At 34.9% G+C, this 23484-nt stretch overlaps 1 protein-coding gene across 1 annotated transcript in view; it reads left to right on the top strand.

The window, feature by feature from the left end:
• NT5E (5'-nucleotidase ecto) overlaps positions 1–23484 on the top strand; it is an 82249-nt gene that overhangs the window by 39269 nt on the left and 19496 nt on the right. The window lies entirely within an intron of this gene.

Genomic DNA, 23484 nt, shown 5'->3' with positions numbered 1-23484 from the left:
AGTTGGGAAAGGGAGAACATGAATGTCGAAGTCTTTAAGGACATTGTTGAGAATGAGTCAGGGAGGAAGATTATAGTTGAGATACTAAGAATATTGAAGAAATTGGATAATTTTGTTGGTAAACAAGAATGGACTCTATGGAAAATATTTATGAAAGTTTCCATTTTTTCCTTCCTGTATTTTCATTAAGCATATCCTCAATCTACCACCACCACCACCACCACTACTACTACTACTACTACTACTACACACACACACACACACAGAGTTTAATAGAAATTATGTGATCATGTGAGTATTTGCTACTGTCTTCTTAGTTAGTTGGGGTTTGGGGGAGAGAGGTAATAGAACTACAGGTGAAATTTTTAATTCTTTGTGCATCTTCCTCTATTTGAGATATTTGCAAAATTATTTCCTGCATACCTTTAAAAGGATCACAGCCAGTACAATTTTTCTCTGTATTTATTTGATTAGGTCCAGTTTCCCATGGCTTCCCTTCCCCCCAAACCCTTTCCACTGAGAATCTTGCCTTTGAGGCTATTTGCCTTGAGCTCCCTCTTTTCCCCTCTTTATCATCTCCTATAACATATTCTTTCTTCCACTATCTCCTCTTTATCCCTACCTTACATGATGAAATAGCTTTACTCCTTACCAAGGCTAAATCCTCTACTTATTCAAGTGATCCCATTCCATCTCATTTCCTCCAACAGATTGACTCCTCTGTGGCCACCACTCTATCACTTATTTTCAATTTCTCTTTTCTCTTCTCCCTCCAATCACTCCCTCTCCCTAAATCCTCTACTTCCTACAAACATGCCCATGTCTCCTTCCTCCTAAAAAATCACTTTATCTTTTTATCCTTCCTATATCTATCCTATATCTCTTCTGCTCTTTCTGTCATAACTTCTTGAAAAGGCCATCTACAACAGATGTCTCCACTTTCTGTATTCTCACTCTCTTCTTAACTCTTTACAATACAACTTATGTTATCATTCTACCGAAATTTCCCTCTCCAAATTGATCTCTTAGATTGGACTTTTCTCAGTCTTCAATTTTCTCAACCTCTCTCTGCAGCCTTTGACCCTATTGATCACCCTCTCCTCCTCTTCCTTCTCTCTAGGTTTTGAAGACAGCACTCTCTCTTGTTTCTCATTCTGTGTATCTGAGCTCTACTCAGTCTCCTTTGCTGGGTTCTCATCTAGATCATGTCCTCTAACCAGAAGTGTTCCTCAGGTATCCTGGACGCTCTTCTCATCTCCCTCTATGCTACTTCATTTGCTGATCTCATGAGTTCCCATGGATTCAATCACCATCTTTGATTATTCTCAAAGTTGCCTCTCCTACATCACTCTCTCTGCTGACCTCATATCTAGCATTGCCAACCACTTTTCAGGCATATGAAAATGGATAACTGTGTGTGTGTGTGTGTGTGTGTGTGTGTGTGTGTGTAAAATGGATCTTATTCTCTTTCCCCCTAAACTTTATTCCCTTCTATTGCCTTTTACTGTTAAGGACAATATCATCTTCTCAGTCTCTCAGGGTCACAATCTGGGGTCATCAATTCATCAGTAAACTCTCACTTCCTACATCCAATCTGTTGCCAAGTTCTATTTATTTCACCTTTCCATCCTTACCTGCATATACTACCCCCTTCTCTCTTCTGACCCTGCTACTACTCTAATGCAGACCCTCATCATCTGCTGGATTACTGAAATAGCCTGCTGGTAAATCTGTCTGCCCTGTCTCTCTACATTATAATTCATCCTCCATTAAGCCTCAAAAGTAATTTTCCTGAAGTGTAGAGTTCCAATCATTTCACACACAGCCCGCATTCAATAAAACTCAGTGGCATTCTATTGCCTGCAAAATCAAAAATGCTCTATTTAGTTTTCAAAGTTCTTCAAAGTCCCCTTCTACCTTTCCAGTCTTTTTATATTTTACTCCTCAGCTTATGTTCTTTGATCCATTGAAATTCACCTGGCTGTTACATGAACAAGACACTCCACCTCTAAGCTCCACACATTTTCTCTGCCTATCTCCTTTATTAGTTATGAATCTAAACTCTGTAAAGCACTTAACAGCTGGATATCTACTTGGAAAACAGATAATAAAAATGTATATTTCTCTAGTATGTTAAGATATGCAAATTATTTTATACCATAATAACTTCATCTCTGTGTATTGGTTTTCCTGGTTTCCTTTAAATCCCCATTGAAATTCCACCTACAGGAAGTCTTTCCCAGTTCCTCTTAATTCTATTGCTTTTCCTCTCATAATTATTTCCTATTAATCTTATATTTGTTTGCTTCTCTGCCAGTAGTTTGTAAACTCCTCGAGTGCAGAAAGTATTTTTTGCCTCTTTTTGTATCTTAACATTGACTGACCAATTAGAAGATTTATTGATCTAAGTCCTAGTGCCTCTCCTTCACATAGCATATTACATCCTGATATGTTAAAAAATGAAAAGTTCTAGCAAACAGTTTTGTTGATTATAGTAGATCGCTGCAGAAATACTAGCACATATGTTCCATGTCATGGTTATTTTCCTAAAATACTTCATCTTCAAATATTATTATGATAAACATTTGACATGCCTAGGTATTACACTAAGTTCTCCCTAAACTTATTTTCTCCTCAACTGCATTTAGCTGTTTCATTAAAAAAAAAAAAAATCATGCTCATAAACTTTTATCACCTTCCTTAATGTAGTTTCAATAAGTTTCTACTCCAAAGATTGCATCAGACTGCCACATCCTTCTTCTTGGCAAGGATCAAAGAGCTAGATTTGGAAGAGACCTTAGGAGCCAATTACTTCAATATCCTCATTTTACAGAAGAGAAAACTGAGGTCCAAAGAGTTGTTATCTGTCCAAGATCAATCACATAATAAATATTAGAGGTAAAATTTCAACTTAAGTTCTCTAACTTTAGAGCTGGGATTTTTTTCAGTACACTAAACTTCATTCATTTCACTGGGTGAAATAATTTCTGGTTCTTTCAGCCTTCTGGAAGCAGTTAGGGGAAACAGAAGCTCTAGAGTAGGGGGTCCTCAAATTACGGCCCGTGGGCCAGATGCAGCAGCTGAGGACGATTATCGCCCTCATCCAGGGCTATGAAGTTTCTTTATTTAAAGGCCCACAAAACAAAGTTTTTGTTTTTACTATAGTCCAGCCCTCCAACAGTCTGAGGGACAGTGAACTGGCCCCCTATTTAAAAAGTTTGAGGACCCCTGCGTCTAGAGTATTAGACCTGGAGTCAGGAACTTTGTGGTTGAGTTGTACTAGTCATGACTGACTCTTCATGATTCCATTTGGGGCATTCTTAGCAAAAGTAATGGAGGGGTTTGTCATTTCCTTCTCCAGCTCATTTTACAGATAAAGAAGCTGAAGCAAACAGAATTAAGTGGCTTGCCGAAGTCACACAGATAATGTCTGAGACTGGATTTGAACTCATGAAAATGAAACTTCCTGACTCCAAGTCCAGTATTTTATCCACTGAGTTGATTTCAAAGTCTGCCTTAGATAATTATTAGTTGTGTGACTCTGGACAAACTACCTAACTTCTGTTTATCTCGACTGAATTTCCTAAACTGTAAAATGGAGAAAATAATATCACCTAATTCCCAGGATTATTGTGAAGATCAAATAAGATATTTATAAAATGTCAGCACAGTATCTGGCACATAATAGGCACTTGATAAATACTTGTTTCCTTCTCTACTCATTTAAGTTACTGTCTTGCATTGTTTAAATTTCTTTAAGACAAGATTATTAGTAAAAGTTATTGTCTTTTGTTCATTTCCCATTTTTCAGATTTCATAACTAATTTAGATAGGTTAGATAGAGCTGCTATAGTTGTGTACATCATTTGTTATCTAATTTGGTATTGACTTTTACCCTTGCTCCAAGAAGTCATTGATCCCACTTATGTAATCAAGTTTCCTGTATGTCAAAAAAAAAAGAGACATATTCAGTGCTTTTTTAAAAGTAACTAAGTTGTTCTTTGATTCAGCAATTCCAATGTTAAGCATATAGTACAGGAAGTTAAAGGCAAAAAGGTCCTTCTAATGTACTTACCACAGTGCTTTTTTGTCACAATAAAGAATTGGGGATGAAGTAAGTGTCCATCAGTTAGAGGGTTGCTTAAACATTGACTGTTGTAGAATATTACTGAAACACAAAAACCAACAAATATTAAGAATTCAGAGAAATGTAATAAGATTCATAACAACTGACAGTTACATAAGAAATGGGGAAAATGACACAAATATAACTTAAAACAGTAAAGACATTAAAATTCAACTGAATAATGTGCAAGTATAATGACCAAGTGGCCTGAAAGAAGAATTAATTTTTAAATTCTCCTCTATCCCTTCATTGCAGAGGTGGGAGGCAATGGGTGTGGAATATGACATTTGAGGTCAAACCATGGTCAATATTTTGATCATTTTCTCTGAACTGTTTTTTTTCCCTTCTCTTTTAAAATCTTTGTAACAATCTCCTGAGCAAAGGGAGCAAGATATTTGGAAATGAATGGAATTCAAAAATAAATTATAACATAAAAATATTTTAAGAGAAAATTACTATTGTATATTATATATATATATAATTTATAATCCATTTCAGTTTTTTGTGATGATCTATACTAACCACCTCTATACTTTTTTACTCGAAGAAATTATTTGTCAACTAGGGGTGTTAGGTTGCTTATATAAATGAACCATGTTTAAAATATACTCAACATTTAAAGTTTCTTACTTCTTGTACTTATATTATTCAAATATTCACTTTGGACAAAGAAGGAATCTCCCTCAGAAGCCTCCCCATAAAGTTGATTGGCTAATACTCGTCCACAAAGTCTCATTCAGTTCACTAATCAGTATTGTCCTAGCAAGACTAGCCCCATAAGATGATATGAACAGTGTTACTCAATGGGTAAAGTCTAATGTTTAAAAAAACCAATTATGTGCTACCAGAGCATTAGGAGGACTTAAAGAACATAATTCCACAATGATCCAGTGAAAACTTTCTAACAGCAGCAAGTGATCAGTGTGATAGCTTGCCTTGAATTCCAGTTCACTTCATTTTGACTCTGCTTTTAGAAACAGGCAAACAGGTCTCAAAGGGGTGACTATAGGAGTGACTATATAGAAATACCAGCCAAAAACCACCTGAGAAACCCAGATACTGTAGGTAGGAGCATTCGTTTTGTAATGCCATAAGCAGAATCAATATGTGAATGGTATAAGCAATTGACCAGTATGTAAGTATTTTCTCAAGTCTCTAATAAATACTTTGAAATTCTAAAGAGAGAAGCATTCACTGCTTTCAATACCAGAAACCTAAGTAAGAGTCAGCAAAATACAACAGTCTACATCTTTTGGGCTTCATTTCTTGATCTGAGATATATCTCTTCCAACATAGGATAGCTCCAGAGCTAGAAGGAATGTCAGAAATAATTTAATTCTATCCTTGTTTTGTTTGTCCTTCATTCTTTTGTGTGTGTGTGTGTGTGTGTGTGTGTGTGTGTGTGTGTATTTACAAGTTATATGCATGGGTAATTTTACAACACTGACAATTGCCAAACCTTTTGTTCCAATTTTTCCCCTGCTTCTCCCCACCCCCTCCCCCAGATGGCAGGTTGACCAATGCATGTTAAATATGTTAAAGTATAAATTAAATACAATATAAGTATACATGTCCAAACCGTTATTTTGCTGTACAAAAAGAATCGGACTTTGAGATAGTATACAATTAGCCTGTGTAGGAAATAAAAAATGCACACGGACAAAAATATAGGGATTGGGTATAGCTGGTTCAATTCATTACTGCTGTATTGGAACTGATTTGGTTCATCTCATTGTTGAAGAGGGCCACATCCATCAGAATTGATCATCATGTAGTATTGTTGTTAAAGTATATAATGATCTCCTGGTCCTGCTCATTTCACTCAGCATTAGTTCATTTAAATATCTCCAGGCCTTTCTGAAATCATCCTGTTGGTCATTTCTTACAGAGCAATAATATTCCATAACATTCATATATCACAATTTATTCAGCCGTTCTCCAGTTGATGGGCATCCACTCAGATTCCAGTTTCTGGATAACTACAAAGAGACCTGCCACAAACATTCTTGCACATACAGGTCCCTTTCTCTTCTTTAAGATCTCTTTGGGATATAAACCCAGTAGTAGCACTGCTGGATCAAAGGGTATGCCCAGTTTGATAACTTTTTGAGCATAGTTCCAAATTGCTCTCCAGAATGGCTGGATATATTCACAATTCCACCAACAATGTATCAGTGTCCCTGTTTTCCCACATCCCCTCCAACATTCCACATTATTTTCCCCTGTCAATCAATTTTCTCTAGCCAATCTGTATCTCAGGTATCTCAGAATTGTCTTAATTTCCATATCTCAGATTAATAATGACTTGGAGCATCTTTTCATATGGCTAGAAATAGTTTCAATTTCTTCATCTGAGAATTGTCTGTTCATATCCTTTGGCCATTTATCAATTGGAGGATGGCTTGATTTCTTATAAATTAGAGTCAATTCTCTATATATTTTGGAAATGAGGCCTTTATCAGAACCTTTGACTGTAAAAATGTTTTCCCAGTGTATTGCTTCCCTTCTAATCTTGTATGCATTAGTTTTGTTTGTACAAAAACTTTTCAATTTGATATAATCAAAATTTTCTATTTTGTGATTAATAATGATCTCTAATTCTTGTCCTTCATTCTTGAAAAGGACCATAACAAGAAATTGGAAACTGGGTGTAGAAAATGGTGGATGCCCATCAGTTAGTGAATGACTGAATAAGTTATGGCATATGAATGTTATGGAATATTATTGTTCTATAAGAAAAACTACATCCTTTAGTTCCTATAAGAACTGGCAGGTGTGATTGCCAAGTTGGTGCCAAAGAGATATGAAAAGCAGTGGAGAATGATAGAGCATACCATAGCATTAGGAAGACTTGAAGAATTTAATTCCACAATGTTCCAGTGAAAACTTTCTGACAGCAGCAAGTTATCAGCTTGTCTTAAAGTCCAATCCATCTCACTTTGACTCTGCTTTTAGAAACAGGCAGACTGGACTGAAAGAGGTGACTATAGAAGTAACAATGGGAGAGAATACATGTCCTTACTTTCAAAAACCAAAAGATAATTGTCTGCAAATTTTAGACCAGTAAGTTTAACTTCAATTCCTGAGGAAATGCTAAAATGAATCATTAAAGAAATTGGTGAATATCTATGAAAAGAAGTAAGGTTTACCAAGAGCTCTTCATGGCTTCATCAAGAACAGGTTAGTACGGGCAGCCAGATGGCACAGTGGATGGAGCACTTGCCCTGGAGGCAGGACAACCTGAATTTAAATCTGCCCTCAGACACTTAACACATTCTAACTGTATGACCCTGGACAAGTTACTTAACCCCAAATGCCTAGCCAAAAAAAAAAAAGAAAGAAAGAGAGAAAAGAAAGAACAGATTGAGAGTCTAACCTTATTCAATGTAGTGACCAAGTGACTAAACTAATGGATTTGAGGGATGCTGTAGATGTAGTTTATCTAGACTTTAGCTAAATATTTGATAAAGCATCACATCCTAGTCTTGTGGTTCATCCTAAAAGTATAACATTAACATCTTTTAATACTACTTTTACTGATTACTAACAGAAGGAAAGGATGAGTCTTTTAATGTTGGTATTAACATTAATGGTTGCATTTTACCAAAATTTTAATGCTTCTTCATTTTGACCATATTTTCTCATATATTGTTCTTTAGATTATGCTTTCAGTGTCACTTTGTTGTCAGACATCCCTTGTTTCTCTGAATTCTCCATATTTGCCATTTCTTCAGGCAGAATTTTATTTTGTTACATTCATATTTCCTCATTTTTTTTAGCCATTCCCCAGTTGTTGGAGACATATTTTACTTTCTAGCATTGTTATTTGTTATCACAAGTAATGCCATTGTGAACATTTCTGTACATACATCTGGTCAATAGTCTCTTGAGAGAGCATCCAAGTAGCAGGATATTTGAGTCAAAGGATTTGATAATTTAATAATTTTATTTGAATAGATTCACATTGGTTTCTAGAATAGTTGCAAAAATTAACTGCTCTATCAGTAGCAAATAGGCATTCCTGTATTCTTCCTACTATCATTCCAACAAAAGGTTTTTGCATCTTTTCTAGCTTGATGACTATGAAGTAGTAACTCAAAATTGTTTAAATTTTCAGTTATATATTTCAGTTTATTAATAATTTTAAATCTTCTCATGATTAATATTAATAGTCTGCATTTCTTCTTTTGAAAACTATTTTTCAGGTCCTTGATAACTTATGTAATTGAAAATAGCTCTTATTTCTATATTTGTTTTAACTCTATAGATTTTTAGCTCTAAGACTTAGAGGATATTTAATGCATAAATTTTCCCCTAATTTGCATCTTTTGATTTTTATTCGTGTATGTAGAGACTTGCCCAAGGTCACACGGCTAGAAAGTGTTATGTGTCTGAAGTCACATTTGAACTCAGGTCCTACTGACTTCAGGGCTGGTGTTCTAACTACTGCGCTACATAGCTGCCCCTGTGTATAACCTTTTAACTTGGCTATAATCAATATTGTCAATTTAATCTGTAAGACTAAATATTGCCTCTAGTATTTTGTGATGTCCTTTGTCCTTTGTTAAATTAGGAATTTCCCCCTGTGATGGGAGGGATATTGTAAGTCTTCTTTCTCTAGGCAAATTAGTTTCATTTTTCCTTAAAATTTATTGGAAGCATCCTTGAAATTGCATTGGCTCAGAATTCATTGGCTTGAACTCCCTATTAGTGTTTCATTTTACTCCATTAACTACCAGGGGACAGAACTGAATCAGGCCCATCTCAAAACATTCTTCTAGCCAAAATTGTGAAAGATATAACACTCCCTTTTCCTCTAAATCCTTTATAGCATGAAGTTTTAGATTATAACAATATTCTATGTGGAATATTGTAATATAAAATATGAGATGCTGATCAAAGCCTAATTTTTTTGGGGGGGGGGGCAGTGTCAAACTACAGTCTACCAAAACTTTTGTTGAATAAGGAATTCCTTTATGCCCAGAAACTCATTAAATTATCTATACCCCTTGACCTAGCAATACTACTACTGATATATTTAAGAAAATAATTAAGGAAAAAAGAGAAAGAAACTATATGTTCTAAAATTATTTATAGCAGTTCTCTTTTTGATGACAAAGAACTTGTGGGGCTGCCCATCAATTGGGGAATGTCTGAAACAAGTTGTGGCATATGATTGTGATTGTTTTATATTGTTCTGTAAGAAATGATGTTCTTTGATTTTAGAAAGAAAAAATAAATATGGATAGATTTGAATGGGAAAAAATCAAATTTAAATTTATCAACAACAACAAAAAAGGAATTACTTCCCTAATAGTTGATATTCTTGGGCTTATTGAATTCTAGACTGCTTTTCACACTTGTTGCATATAATCCACAGATCTGTTTTTCTATTTTTACATAGATAATTTTAATAATTATTTTTTGAGACTTAATAACACCAAGCTTCCCTTTTATTTGCTCATTAAATCCCTTGATATTTTTTTAACAGTTTTCCCCCTCCAAATAAGTTTATTACATTGTCTGCTGATAAATTCTCTTTTCAATAATAGTAGTAATAACAATAAAAATAATAACTATCATTTATATAGCATCTTCTACATGCCAAGCATTGTGCCTCTTATGATGGTATTCAATATTAAATCTGCAGAGAAGTTGAGATAGCTGTATCAGCTATCATTTCCTAAGGCATCTGTTGAAAATCTACTCGATGTTATAAATGTATTTCTTTGGATCTTGACATATTTCATAGATTGAGTTGCAGCTCGTGGTCTGTTTTCCTGTTATTTTTTTTCTAATATTTTTTCTAAATATATATGTTTATGGTGTCTTCTACATTATTTCTTCTGCCCACTTTATTATTGATAATATGTTACAGCTTACTTATTACCTATTGGGCGATTTTTGAAGTTTTGCTCCTTGTATTTTGTGATATATATATATATAAACACACACACACACACACACACACACACACACACACACACACACATATACACATACATCTTGGACAGAACTATGAATGGCTATAGATATATATATAGTTCACTGCCAATAGTAGAAAGTAATCAACATTAAAAAATAAAAAATAGGAGGCAGCTAGGTGGCAGTAGATAGAGCACCAGCTGTGAAGTCGGGAGAACCCAAGTTCAAATCTGGCCTCAGACACTTAACAGTTCCCGGCTGTGTGACCCCAGACAAGTCACTCAACCCCCAATTACCTCAGCAATAAATAAATAAATGAAAATTAAAAGCAGTGATTTAGTGGTAAAGTGAGGGGTAACTAAGTGTCATTAAGTGCTATATAATTTTCCAAACACAACCCATCCTTCTCTGTTCTTCCTGTTCAATGTAAGTCTAATTCATTGTGAATATTTGGTATTGATAAAAGATATAATGTTGCATTGAGTTAGTGGCTTGTTCCTTCAGTGTGATGACATAATCATCCTGTTGGAAATTGAAAATGTATTGAGATTTGAAATCAGAGAACCCAGATTCAAATCCTGGCCCTGACACTGTGTGGGGCTAGGCTCATCTCTCTTCTGTGGGCCTCAATTTCCTTACCTCTGAAAAGAGAGGATTGATTTAGATGGTTTCTTAGGCTATCTAAATCTATAATCTTATGATCTTCCATTTAAAAAGAAATCAAGGGTGTCTATTGCATTGTTAAGATTTTCCATTTTCTCTTTTCCATTTAAAAAAATGGAAATTTAACTTTAAAAAGCTTTTCATTAAGAATTCTTATTTTCATTCTTATATCCTCCTTTAGTTTTTTTTTTTTTTTTAATTAGGCTTTCCTTCCAGACTGAAAATTCTTATGAACATTTCAATCTCTTTCTAGGGTTCCATTTGCAGTTATTGCTGAATTATTTTTTTCTGGAATTTCATTCTAATTTTCTTAATCCATTGCATTTCTTCATTACAAGATGAGATTTTTTTTTCTTGCTTACTTCCTTAGTTTTCTCCTTTGTTGTTTTTCCTCCATGGGAGCTTACTTGTGGGAATTCCTTTCTTCCCTGTCTGTCTATCTGTCTATCTCTAGTTATCTCTCTCTGTGTCTCTGTTTATATGTCTGTCTGTCTATTTCACTCTATCTCTATCTCTCTATGTCTTGTTTATTTTGTTTATTTTTAATTGTTTCAAGATATTTAGGAGTAATGAGCTATATTGAGTTTCATAGTAGTAATTTTGCTTCTGCTCATACTGATCACTGAGGAGAGAAGACAGAGTGTTCCACAAAGTTGTGTTTTTTGTTGCTTTTGGGTATGTTATGAAATCAATGATCTGTCTCTTTTAGTAACACTTTTCTTAATGTCTTCTGGTTTTATATAGAGATATCAATATAGATTTGGATCTTTCCTTTAGTTCTGCATTAACTACATCATATATTAAGAGTATCAACCATTAGGAACAGCTAGATAGTGCAATGGATAGAGCACCAATGCTAGAGACAAAAGAATCTGAGTTCAAATGTGACCTAGACATGTAATACTTCCTAACTGTGACCCTGGGCAAGTCACTTAACCCCAAATTGTCTCTCAGAAACAAAACGAAAGAGTATCAACCATTAGATTGACATTTTAAGAAATGTGTTGCTCAGTCTCCTCTCCTCTAGCTAGATTGGTCTACTTTAAAAACATGTGATTTTGTACTAAAATGATTGGTAGTTGAGTATCATTAAAAGTGCTTTACAGTTATCCCTTCCACATCACAGGAGTTAGTGGCATGGTACCCCCTCAATCCAGAAAATGCTCTTAAAATGTCTTAGTTCTCCCTTTGCAACAGAGAAGTCTAATTTTTTTCTTCTTTTATGAGGTATTTACAGTACCTTATAAAAATTGGGTTAAGTTTTGATCATAGATTATATTATATAATACTGTACATATATTTTATGCATTTCTGAGTTTCTAAACTTTTTCTGTGCCATTTATTGGCCTTTGTGTATCATCTGCAATTTCCACAAAACTACCAAAAAATTCACAATTAATTTCTTATGCTGACCTCCAACATATCAAATCCACATTGGGGAAAATTGTGTTGTAGAAGGGATACCTGTACAGTTTTCCAAATATAATTCATCTTGCTTTCTTCCTCCTGTTCAATCTAGGCACTTTGTATTGCTAGTACTAAATCCTAAATCCTTACTAGCTTGGTAGAATCTGCAATTTACTGACACAGCCTTTATGCTCTGCAGAATCAACTCCATGTCACAGTAAGGCATCAGAATAGAACTTCTATGAAGGCATAAATAAAATTGAGAATGCAATTATAACTGCATAAAATCAAGAATAAAGCACTTGTTTAAAAAAAAAAAAAAAAGACAACATTTGGAAGTTCCTCATAGCATTATGTGCTCCCAACTATATGGTGCTGTATCTTCAGGGAAAATTGTTATGCAAGTAATGGGAATGTCAATTTGCAACTGTATGATAGAGAATAAAACATTTTTTAAAATGACTAAATATTTGGATTGCTCTTGGCTTTGTGTACTTCTTGCTACACGATGCTGCAATTTCAAAGAAAATTGTTGGCCAATATGGGACTATTGAGTGGGACTTTGCCAAGTTCCTAAGCCGAAATAATTAGTTTGCTTATTTTTTCATTCTTTTAAAATAAGGATATTTATTTAGTCATGTGTTAAATGTCCACAAGCCCTCCTATTCCAATAAACAGAAATAAGGACTCTTGGCTAGATTTAAACTTCAGCTTAATTACATCAAGATCTCTCCATTTATACTTAAAGTTGCTAAAACACATTATGACCTTAAAGGTTTTTAGTTATAATGATCAAAAGTAAGATGAGGTTGTTTCTCCATGAAAATGACCTTTATCTTCCCTCATTTTCTCCCTTTCCTCTAGATCCTCATGAAACTATAATAAACATCTTGCCACAGAGGATCTTCAATTTTGGTTGTCCCTTATCATCTCTCCATTAATAAACTAACTTCTAAACTAATAATTTAACAAAGTCTCAGCTGTGCTTCACTTAATTTCCTTCTCCATAGTCTCTTTGCCATTTGCTTTGTCATTTACCCAGCTTTTCTCATCCTTCCCTTCCTCTTCCAGTTCTAGAACCACAAACCACAATTCCTTCCTTGCACCTGATCTGTTCTTCAAGAATATTCAGAACCAAAGTGCTACTTCCTTTCCACCACTTTCCTGTATGTGCTAATCCTTCTTTATTAGAATGTAATCTCCTAAAAGTTAGGGACTGCCTTGCTTCTAATATCCTAGGTAATTAACACCATCCTTGGCACATGGCAAGCATTTAATAAATTTACTCATGTATTCCTTCCTCTGTGAAAATAAGATACAACACTACTTTCTTTCCAGGCCAAAGAAAATAAATCAGATATTTTTTCTTTGATAATAAGGGGAAAAGATTCCTAGGACACTTGTGCCTGGAAACTTTATCTGGAAGAAAACTATTTTTGATGGTAACTTTTGGCAATTTTTTTTTCTTTTTTCTTTTGATAAATGTAAAAAGTGGTATATATTTGTTTCTGGATTGTTTTTGTTTAAAAGAATGATCTTTATTTCTTGAGAGTTCAGCTAATAGTTTCTCCTCATCTTCCTCTTCTTCTCCTTCTCCTTTTCTTCCTCCTCCTCCTCCTTTCTTTCTTCTTCTTCCTTCTCTCTCTCTCTCTCTCCTTCTTCCCTCATTTCTTCCTTTCCTCCCTCCCTCTCTTAAATTGCCTTCAAATAGAACTTAAAGAACAGAAGAATATTTTGTATTGTCAATTAATTGAATAGTTTCATTTTTTTTTCTGGTCTCAATTTTACAAGCAAATAAATGGAAAATTTCAATAGGAGAAATAAATCAGGAAATTGAGAATGGTGAGAAACTCCCTTTGTTCTTCCAACAAAAATAGGCAGAATGATTGAGAGAGGGTAGAGTCATAAGAGACATACTGCATACTGCTTGTTAAAAAAAAATAAAGATTAAGTTGTTTTTATGTCACTCTTAATTTTTTCAACCTCTCTCTCCCCCTACCAGTGGATTGATAACAGAAAAAAGTTCTCCCACCCCTTTTATAAGCTCTGATACTGCTATTGTCCTCCCAAAAAAGTTATTTCCCTTGTTTTATATTCTAAAGAATATCCACTGCAGGTTGCGTACAAATTTTACGAGTAGATTAGCAAAGCTGGACCTTCTTGCTTCAAAAAGCCATTTATCAGCTTCTGCAGACTTCCAGTAAATGTTGACAGTGTTTTAGCTGCACTGCTGAGCAGGTTGTTCAAAGTATTCTGGACCTTTTTCATGGGACTGATTGGTTTTTTCCTGCTTTTCTTATCTTTTACTACTGTTTATTTAGTTGTAATAAAGGATTCTTTGAAACTGAAAAAAAAAAGAATACCCATGAGGTCTCACTAAAAGAAGGAAATAAGCATTTATTGTATACCCACTATGTGCCATGGTACATCAGCTAGGTGGTAGAATATCAGGCTATTTTCCTCAGCTTCCTTATCTTTAAAATGAGCTAAGGAAATGGCAGATTCCAAAATCTTTGCCAAGAAACTCCAAATGGGGTCATGAAGAGTCAGAATAACTGAATAATATGTCAAGGTAAACACTATTACTATCCCCATTTTACAGTTGAGGAAATTTTATAGTTGAGTTATATAGAGGCTAAATGACTTTCCATGATTACATAACTAGTTAAGTATCTGAGGTAAGATTTAAACTCATATTTTCCTAACTCTAGGTTCAAAACTGCCTAGACTATACATTTCACTCAAAGATCGACATGCAGATAAGAGTTCAGAAATGATTTAGTGAGGGTTTCTCCCCTATAGATATCGCATATTGATAATGGAAGAATTGACTTAAGAAATAAATTTTTTTTTTAATTGAACCTAAAGGAATTCATGTAGTGCTGAGAAGAGTTAGAACCATATTGTCAATTTGATGAAACAACTCATCCCCAAAGAGTATTTCCCTCGATATATAAGATCCTAATGAAATATGGAATATTTGGAGATCCTAAGGGCAAATATTGCAGAAAATGCTAGTCAAACTTCAGACAGCTAACGGAGTAAAAGAAGTCTGACCCATTCATTCCTCTGCTCTCCCAATATCATTCTGTAGTGTCTGAACAGAACTATGACTGTGTTAGTTTAGGTATCCAATGTTCCAGAAATACTTCTTCCTTGGGAACAGACAGGGGAAAGAAGCAGGTAGATCTGAGCGAGCTGAGAGCTGGGCTCATGAGTAACTTAACTAGTGGCTAGAAGAAGGTCAGTTGAATCTGGGTGAGAGAATGATTTGAGTAAATTTGGAGATGAAGTAGGAGAAGAGTGTTATTATCAGAGAACTGTTTTTAGTAATTAGTAGCAAGAGGGAGAGTCTAGCTAGGGATGATAAAACTAAGAAGAGGGACTCATTCCCTGGCAGGGGTGAGCTGGTTGAATATTTGGGGTTTTTGCAGCTTTATTATTTGGGTAGCACCAGGGTATTCTCTCTGGCCCAGAGCTAGTCAGGCTTTACTACTTTCATTCTAACCAGCAATAAAACCCTGGATTTGCTTATTTTTATTTTGGTCATTAAAATAGATCATAGAATCATGTTTTTGAGTTGGAAGAGAGCTTAGAGGCCACTGACAATAATACATTCATTTTATGGATAGGAAAACTAAGGCCTAGAGAAATCCCGGTGATTTTGGAGTCTTTAAGGCAAGGCTAGTGGGGCACAAGCTTTTTCGTGACACAGTAAGTACCAGAGCTAGGAACTGAAATGATCTAAAGTAGTTACAAATTTGTGAAAATTTGAGAGACGATCCAATGAGATTTCTCTGGGAAGGGGAGGGGGAGAGGGAAAGGAGAGGCTGAGGGGATAGGAGGTGGAGTAGGTTGGAGAAAGCAATTTCCATGGACACAAAATTGTGGGAAAGTGCTTAACACTTTAATACTGTGTGGTATGTGTATGTACAAACAATATATATTGTACTAAATATCATATATTAAAATTAATTATATATATGGTTATGTACAAATAAGATATAGTTATATATACATGCATACACACATATATTGTTTATATGTATACACTACATATAATTTGTATATAATTGCTTCCAACTTGTCTCCCTCATTAAACTGAATTTCTAGAGATAACAAGGACTGTCTCAGACTTTCTTTGTACTCCCAGCCCTTAAGTAGGTACTTACTAAATACTTGCTAAGCAAACATATTTTAAAATATCCATTCATTTACATGTTAATATGCTAAGTCTGACAAGTCCCATAAATTTAACTCCTAAGTCTTGTTCTCCAAACTCCTAAGTCTTGTTCTAATCACAGTATGAATTTTTCTTCTCATTATTCATATTTATTTTTAAATTTGTTTCAACTTTTTTTATTTTTAGGATCCATTCCTAGTATGTATTTTAAACATATGGCATATATTTTACAACATATTTCTAACTTTATGTAATTGAGGCTTTGCAAACATCCTTTCTCCCTTTTAGTCCAAATTAGTCCACTTCTGGAAGGCTGTCCTGCTGTCTAACCCTACCATGGAGGTGACTCTGAGTTTTTAAAGAATATACTGGAAGAGAAACAAGCTCTAGCAGGTGTAACTAAGCTGGGAATATATCTACTCAAAACCCAGAGACTGTTATGAGTGTAAGATGCAGAGATTATAATATTATATATTATAATTATATGTAATTATAATATATTATATTAAAATATATGTTATAATTATAATATATTATTATTATATTATAATATATAATGATTATAAGAAAGAAATAATCATTTCTCCCCAAACTGGTAAATGTTAGTCCTATCACAAGTGACAACCCATATGTATGTATTTAACATCTGTTCAAAATAAATGCAACATGGTTTAGAAGAGAGAATACCAGCAGCTGGAGGATCTGCATAGATTGGTTAACAAGTAATGAGAGACTGAATGTTTTAATGAGAGATGGGCTTACTCTAATGAGGGTCCAGGGAATGTGATATTGACCACTCATTCCTGGTCAGAGATTTATCTAAACAATACTATCCTATCCAGGATAATCTAGACAAAAGGGAGAATCTACTTCCACCCAGACCTATCTGACTAAAACACAATGGGCCAAAATTTACCAGTTCATCTAAATTTGAATTTCTTTACCTTTTGATTAGATCTGAGTTTTTCCAGTGGGATACATTTGCCTGAGATTCTTATTATTAGCCTTGTTCTTCAGAGGCTGGCTGTATACCTATAGATATGAATGAGGTATGAATGAATAGGTATATGAATAAGAAAATAATAAGTAGAATAAAACTTTAATCCTGCTTCAGCAATTGGTTATGATTATAAGAAAGAAATAATCATTTCTCCCCAAACTGGTAAATGTTAGTCCTATCACAAGTGACAACCTATATGCATGTATTTAACATCTGTTCAAAATAAATGCAACATGGTTTAGAAGAGAGAATACCAGCAGCTGGAGGATCTGCATAAGCTTTATATAAGGAGTAACAAAATAAGCATTTATATAGTATTTTTCTTTATGCCAGACAATGTGCTAAATATTTTGCAAATCTTATCTCATTTGATAATGCTGGTGTAAGAAAGTCACGCTTGAGCTGGAACTAATATCTCAGATTTCTCAAAAGCTAAGAGAACACAACAGATTTCTAAAATTGGAGGTTGATGCCATGGAGAGAGAGACTGATCTCAAATCACTTGATTCAGATGAGGAATATTGCTGTAGAAATTGTATTTCTTGTGCTAATGGTTTTGTGGATTAGATTTGAGAGGAGAGGCTAGGTTGCCAAAAAAAAAAAAAATGGAGGCGGGGGAGGGAGGATGAGAGATTGAAGTCTTTGCCATTAAGAGTAAAATTTAGGGGCCCTGATGGTGGAAAATGGGCCACATCACTTCCACTCTCTCTCTTGTTCTTTGTGTAGGCTAGTTAGCATGTGAATAGCAAAGAACAAAAAGAATATTAAAGGAAAAGCAAAAAGTCTTAAGTCTATCTAGTCTAAACAAGATCCTAAAGCATCAGTGGCTTGCTTACATAATGTTTGCCCTAAGATCTAACAGTAGTCTTGCGGCAGGCTACAACTTTTCCCTTGCAAAATAAAGGTGAAAGTCTGCTAAGTAAAGTCAAAGGAGGAGGGCAGTTTTGCAAATTATCCATTTATTGCCATTAATTGCCCACTGTCTCCAATAGATTCCTGAACTGTTCTATCTCCTGTGTCCTATGCACAAAAAACCTTAATCTACCATCGGTGGATATATATATATATTTATATTTTTATTATATATAAAATATATTATTACATATATAATTGCATTTTAATTATGTTGGTTTTTCTTCATAATTCTTTGTGTTTTATTTATGCATTTAAAAAATAGAATTTTGAGAGGGGAACCATAAGCTTCACCAGACCGCTAAAAATTTCTTAGCTTCTAGGAAGTTATTTAACTTGCTCTGGGGAAAGAGTTGAGCACAGAGTTACTTTGCCCCCTTATGGATGGGCCGGGGAACTACGCTCTCCCTTCCCCATCCCTGAACATTTTGCTACTGTTCAAAAAGCATTAATTAAGTTCTTGTTGTGTGGTAGTAGAGAGGAAATGTAGCTTGAGGTTATTATTCACTCTGAGTCAGAAAGTCCTGCGTTCAAGTTCTGGTTCTGACCTACTTGCTATGTAGCTCTGGTTCCAGACAACTCTCCAAGACTTAGTAGAGGTATACCGATCTGCACTGGTAGGAGATACCTCACTAAGAATTCCTTATATTAATGGAATCACAAGTCCACTAAAAAAAAAAAAAGTGCTGGTCACTATGGAGACAGAAATAAGACAGTCTTTGCATTCAGGTAGTTTATATTTTATTTCAAGGAAAAACCACGAACACAGATAAGTAAATTTGGGATGGAGAAAATGAGAGCATTATCAATGTAGAGATTGTCACTTGTCTCCTTATCCCCTTCAATTTCTGAAATAGGAATAATGCTTCAGGGTCTACCCCATCCCCTTCAGCAGAATTTCCCAATACCTTAAGATAATTGCTTCTGAGAATAGGGTGAGGCTGGCTAGGAAAATTTTTGAAATTGTTTGGTAACCTCAACCATTCTGATGTCCATGAGGCTACTTAAGGAGTGTGTACACCCATCATCACTCTGTCCTTACAAGCTGGAAGTCAGTGTAAAGTATGAATAACATCATCATGCAGTATTTTCATTGGCATTTCAAAGACAGGTTCTTTTTTTTTTTTTTTTTATTTCTGGACTCTGGTTTTTATTTTATTTTTTTTTTAAATTTAATAGCCTTTTATTTACAGGATATATACATGGGTAACTTCACAGCATTAACAATTGCCAAACCTCCTGCTCCAATTTTTCACCTCTTACCCCCCCACCCCCTCCCCTAAATGGCAGGATGACCAGTAGATGTTAAATACATTAAAACACAACTTAGATACATAATAAGTATACATGACCAAAACATTATTTTGATGTACAAAAAGAATCAGACTCTGAATTATTGTACAATTAGCTTGTGAAGGAAATCAAAAATGCAAGTGTGCATAAATATAGGGATTGGGAATTCAATGTAATGGTTTTTAGTCATCTCCCAGAGTTCTTTTTCTGGGTATAGCTGGTTCAGTTCATTACTGCTCCATTAGAAATGATTTGGTTGATCTTGTTGCTGAGGATGGCCTGATCCATCAGAACTGGTCATCATATAGTATTGTTGTTGAAGTATATAATGATCTCCTGGTCCTGCTCATTTCACTCAGCATCAGTTCGTGTAAGTCTCTCCAGGCCTTTCTGAAATCATCCTGTTGGTCATTTCTTACAGAACAGTAATATTCCATAATTTTCATATACCACAATTTATTGAACCATTCTCCAACTGATGGACATCCATTCAGTTTCCAGGTTTTAGCCACTAAAAAAGGGCTGCCACAAACATTCGTGCACATACAGGTCCCTTTCCCTTCTTTATAATCTCTTTGGGATATAATCCCAGTAGTAACACTTCTGGATCAAAGGGTATGCACAGTTTGATAACTTTTTGAGCATAGTTCCAAACTACTCTCCAAAATGGTTGGATTCGTTCACAACTCCACCAACAATGCATCAATGTCCCAGTTTTCCCGCATCCCCTCCAACAATCATCATTATTTTTTCCTGTCATCTTAGCCAATCTGACAGGTGTGTAGTGGTATCTTAGAGTTGTCTTAATTTGCATTTCTCTGATTAATAATGACTTGGAGCATCTTTTCATATGACTAGAAATAGTTTCAATTTCTTCATCTGAGAATTGTCTGTTCATATCCTTTGACCATTTTTCAATTGGAGAATGGCTTGATTTTTTATAAATTAGAGTTAATTCTCTATATATTTTGGAAATGAGGCCTTTATCAGAACTCAAAGACAGGTTCTTAACAGACCTCCCACCCTCCCTGGGTCATATTTATGTACACACCTTTTTTTTTGTTTAATTATTGGCTTTCAAATCAAGACCAAGACTATTTTTCAGAGGATACAAGTAAATAAGAAATCTGGTGTAGCAAGGTCTTTCTGTTTTTGAAAAGAGCCAAGTACAGTTGATCATCATACAACAGAAGCTTTCATTTCTTTATGCAGAATTGTTCAATTATTTTGTAGTCTTGTCCATTTTGCAGTCTTGTTTGACTCTCTATGACTCCATTTGGGTTTTCTTGGCAAAGATACTAGAATGGTTTGGTGTTTCTATCTCCAGGTCCTTTTACAGATGAGGCAAAGGTTAAGTGGCTTTCCTAGGGTCACACAACTAGTGTGTGATTTGAACTTAGGAAAATGAGTTTTCCTGACTCAGATTGAGCATTCTATTCATTACACTATAAATAGTGTATAGTATAGTGTAGTATAGCTCTAAAGAGAGCTATAATTTGACTTCTAATAAAGGAGCCCACTCTAACATTCCATTACTTGGTAAATCCAGATTTATTTAACATTACTTCCCTTCCCACACTCTCCAATTCTACCTGTCCTTCTTGCTCTTTTTTTTTTTTTTTTTTTTTTTGGTAGTTTAAAGTTTAATTTAAACTTTTTTAAAAGTGCAAAGTTTTTTCCTCATTTTCTCAAATGAGATAACACATGTTTAGCACTGGGCCTTTGCTCATAGTAGGCACGTAATAAATGCTTATTCCCTTCCCTTTTCTCCCCTTCCTCATCCCCAGCCCTTTCTTCACTTTTCAGTTAGCATGTGGATTGTTGATTTTGATGGTCAGCTAAGCTGATCTCCCAACCAAGGACATTTCAATTGTTAGTGGAACCATTGTGGGCAATCCCAGCACAGTAAGAGTGGTCCCACATCAATATTACTTCTGAATAATCTCTTTGAAATTCTGCTTCCTTAATCATTATATACCTCAACAATGATACTGTATGAGGATGTATTCTGATGGAAGTGGATTTCTTCAACAAAGACAAGATCTAACTTAGTTTCAATTGATCAAGGATGGACAGAAGCAGCTACACCCAAAGAAAGAACACTAGGAAATGAATGTAAACTGCTTGCATTTTTGTTCTTCTTCCCAGGTTATTAATGGCTTCTAAATCCAATTCTCCCTGAGCAACAAGAAAACTGTTCGGTTCTGCACACATATATTGTATCCAAGATCTACTGTAATCTATTTAACATGTATAGGATTGCTTGCCATCTGGGGGAGAGGGTGGTGGGAGGGAGGGGAAAAATCGGAACAGAAGTGAGTGCAAGGGATAATGTTGTAAAACATTACCCTGGCATGGGTTCTATCAATAAAAAGTTATTTAAAAAAATAAAAAAAGAAAGAAATTCTGCTTCCTTAATTTTTTGAGTCAACTGGGCAGCATGTACTTTATCTTCTTATTGCTTCTGTTGCCAATGTTGGACATGAAGATCTGGTCCTTCAGTTATCTTTGAATCCTATTCTCAATTTGCCTGAATTTATACCAGTGTCACTTCATCTTGAGCTATTGATGTGTCAGATGAACTTTTGAGTTCTCTTTTTGACTATTTTAGGCTTCATGAAGAGGTCTGAGGGAAAGAATGTGACTGGTAAAGAAATAAGACAGAGAAAGAAAGAAAGACAAAGAATAGGGACTGATTTCCTTTATGTTATTCTTCCCATACAACATATTATCACCTATCCCCATGCCTTTATTTTGGCTGCCCCCCTCCCATGACTAGAATGTTGTTGGGGTTTTTTTTATTTTTTGTCTTTCGTATTCAATGCTTCATAAATGCTGTTAATTGGTTGGTTGATTGACTTTTTATATTCAGAAGATTTTCCATTACATTTTTTGAAGCCTGAAATCTGTTACCTTAAAATCCCAAACTGTTTGTGGCTCTATGTATAGGAATATGATGGTGGAAGAATGTGCTGTTGTACGTAGAGTCCTACATTTCTCACTCACAAACAGCCTGAGCCCACTAGTCCTATTTTAGAATCTCCGATAGGATCCCCATTACATAGAAAAACTTCAGGCATTAAGACAAGGCAGGATTGTATAAGCTTTCTGTATCAAAGCCCATGCAGCTCTTTCCAAGCTTATATAAAATGCAGTTCTATCAGCCAGTGAGATGTACATTTGTTAGAGGTCAGGGATTGTTGTTCAGTGCATAAAGGTATTTGTTAAATTGTTGAGTTGAATGATGTTCACAAAGCATGTAATAGACATCCCAGTGCAAGGTGATCTTGCTGGTTTACAAAATGACTCTCTGAAGATACTTGCCTCCCTTCCTTTGTAGAAGCCAAGGACTCACAAGTGTGGAATATTGCAAAGAATGTCAGCTCTTGATGTATTTAATGTTTCTGTTAATTTTTTTCTCCTCTTTTTTTAAAAAATTCTGTTATAAAGGGTTATAAGCTTTCTTCTCTAAAGGGCTTCAAAGAGGAATTTAGGTGATATAAAACTAAAAGATAAAAAGAAAAATATATTTCATTGAGGGGAAAAAACCATCCCCTAAAATGACTTCCTAGTACAATGTTCTTAATCTGAGGTCTGAACATTTGCTTTTAAAGATAGATAGGTGTATGGATGGATGGGGGAGAGAGAGAGAGAGAGAGAGAGAGAGAGAGAGAGAGAGAGAGAGAGAGAATTTAATTCCAATATAATTGGTTTACTTTCTAAGTTTATCTAAGACAAAGAATGATACAAAAAAAAAAAAAAAAAAAAAGGTTAAGAAGTCTTGCTCAATTAGAATAGCTTGGCAATCCACTATTACATTATGGCCTGACTGCCCATAGGAACATATTAGTGAGAAGTAGCTTTTTGAATTGAACTGAGATCCAGTCTACCAAAATGTGGGAGGTCATAACCAGAAATTTGGCTAACAGATGATTAGGTAAAAGGAAAGATATATGTACAAGCCAGTGGAAAGCA

Source organism: Sarcophilus harrisii, chromosome 4 (genome assembly GCF_902635505.1).
Source record: "Sarcophilus harrisii chromosome 4, mSarHar1.11, whole genome shotgun sequence".
NCBI lineage: Eukaryota > Metazoa > Chordata > Mammalia > Dasyuromorphia > Dasyuridae > Sarcophilus > Sarcophilus harrisii.
Note: the sequence above shows the minus strand (reverse complement) of the source record. Positions and strands in the feature narration are given on the sequence as shown.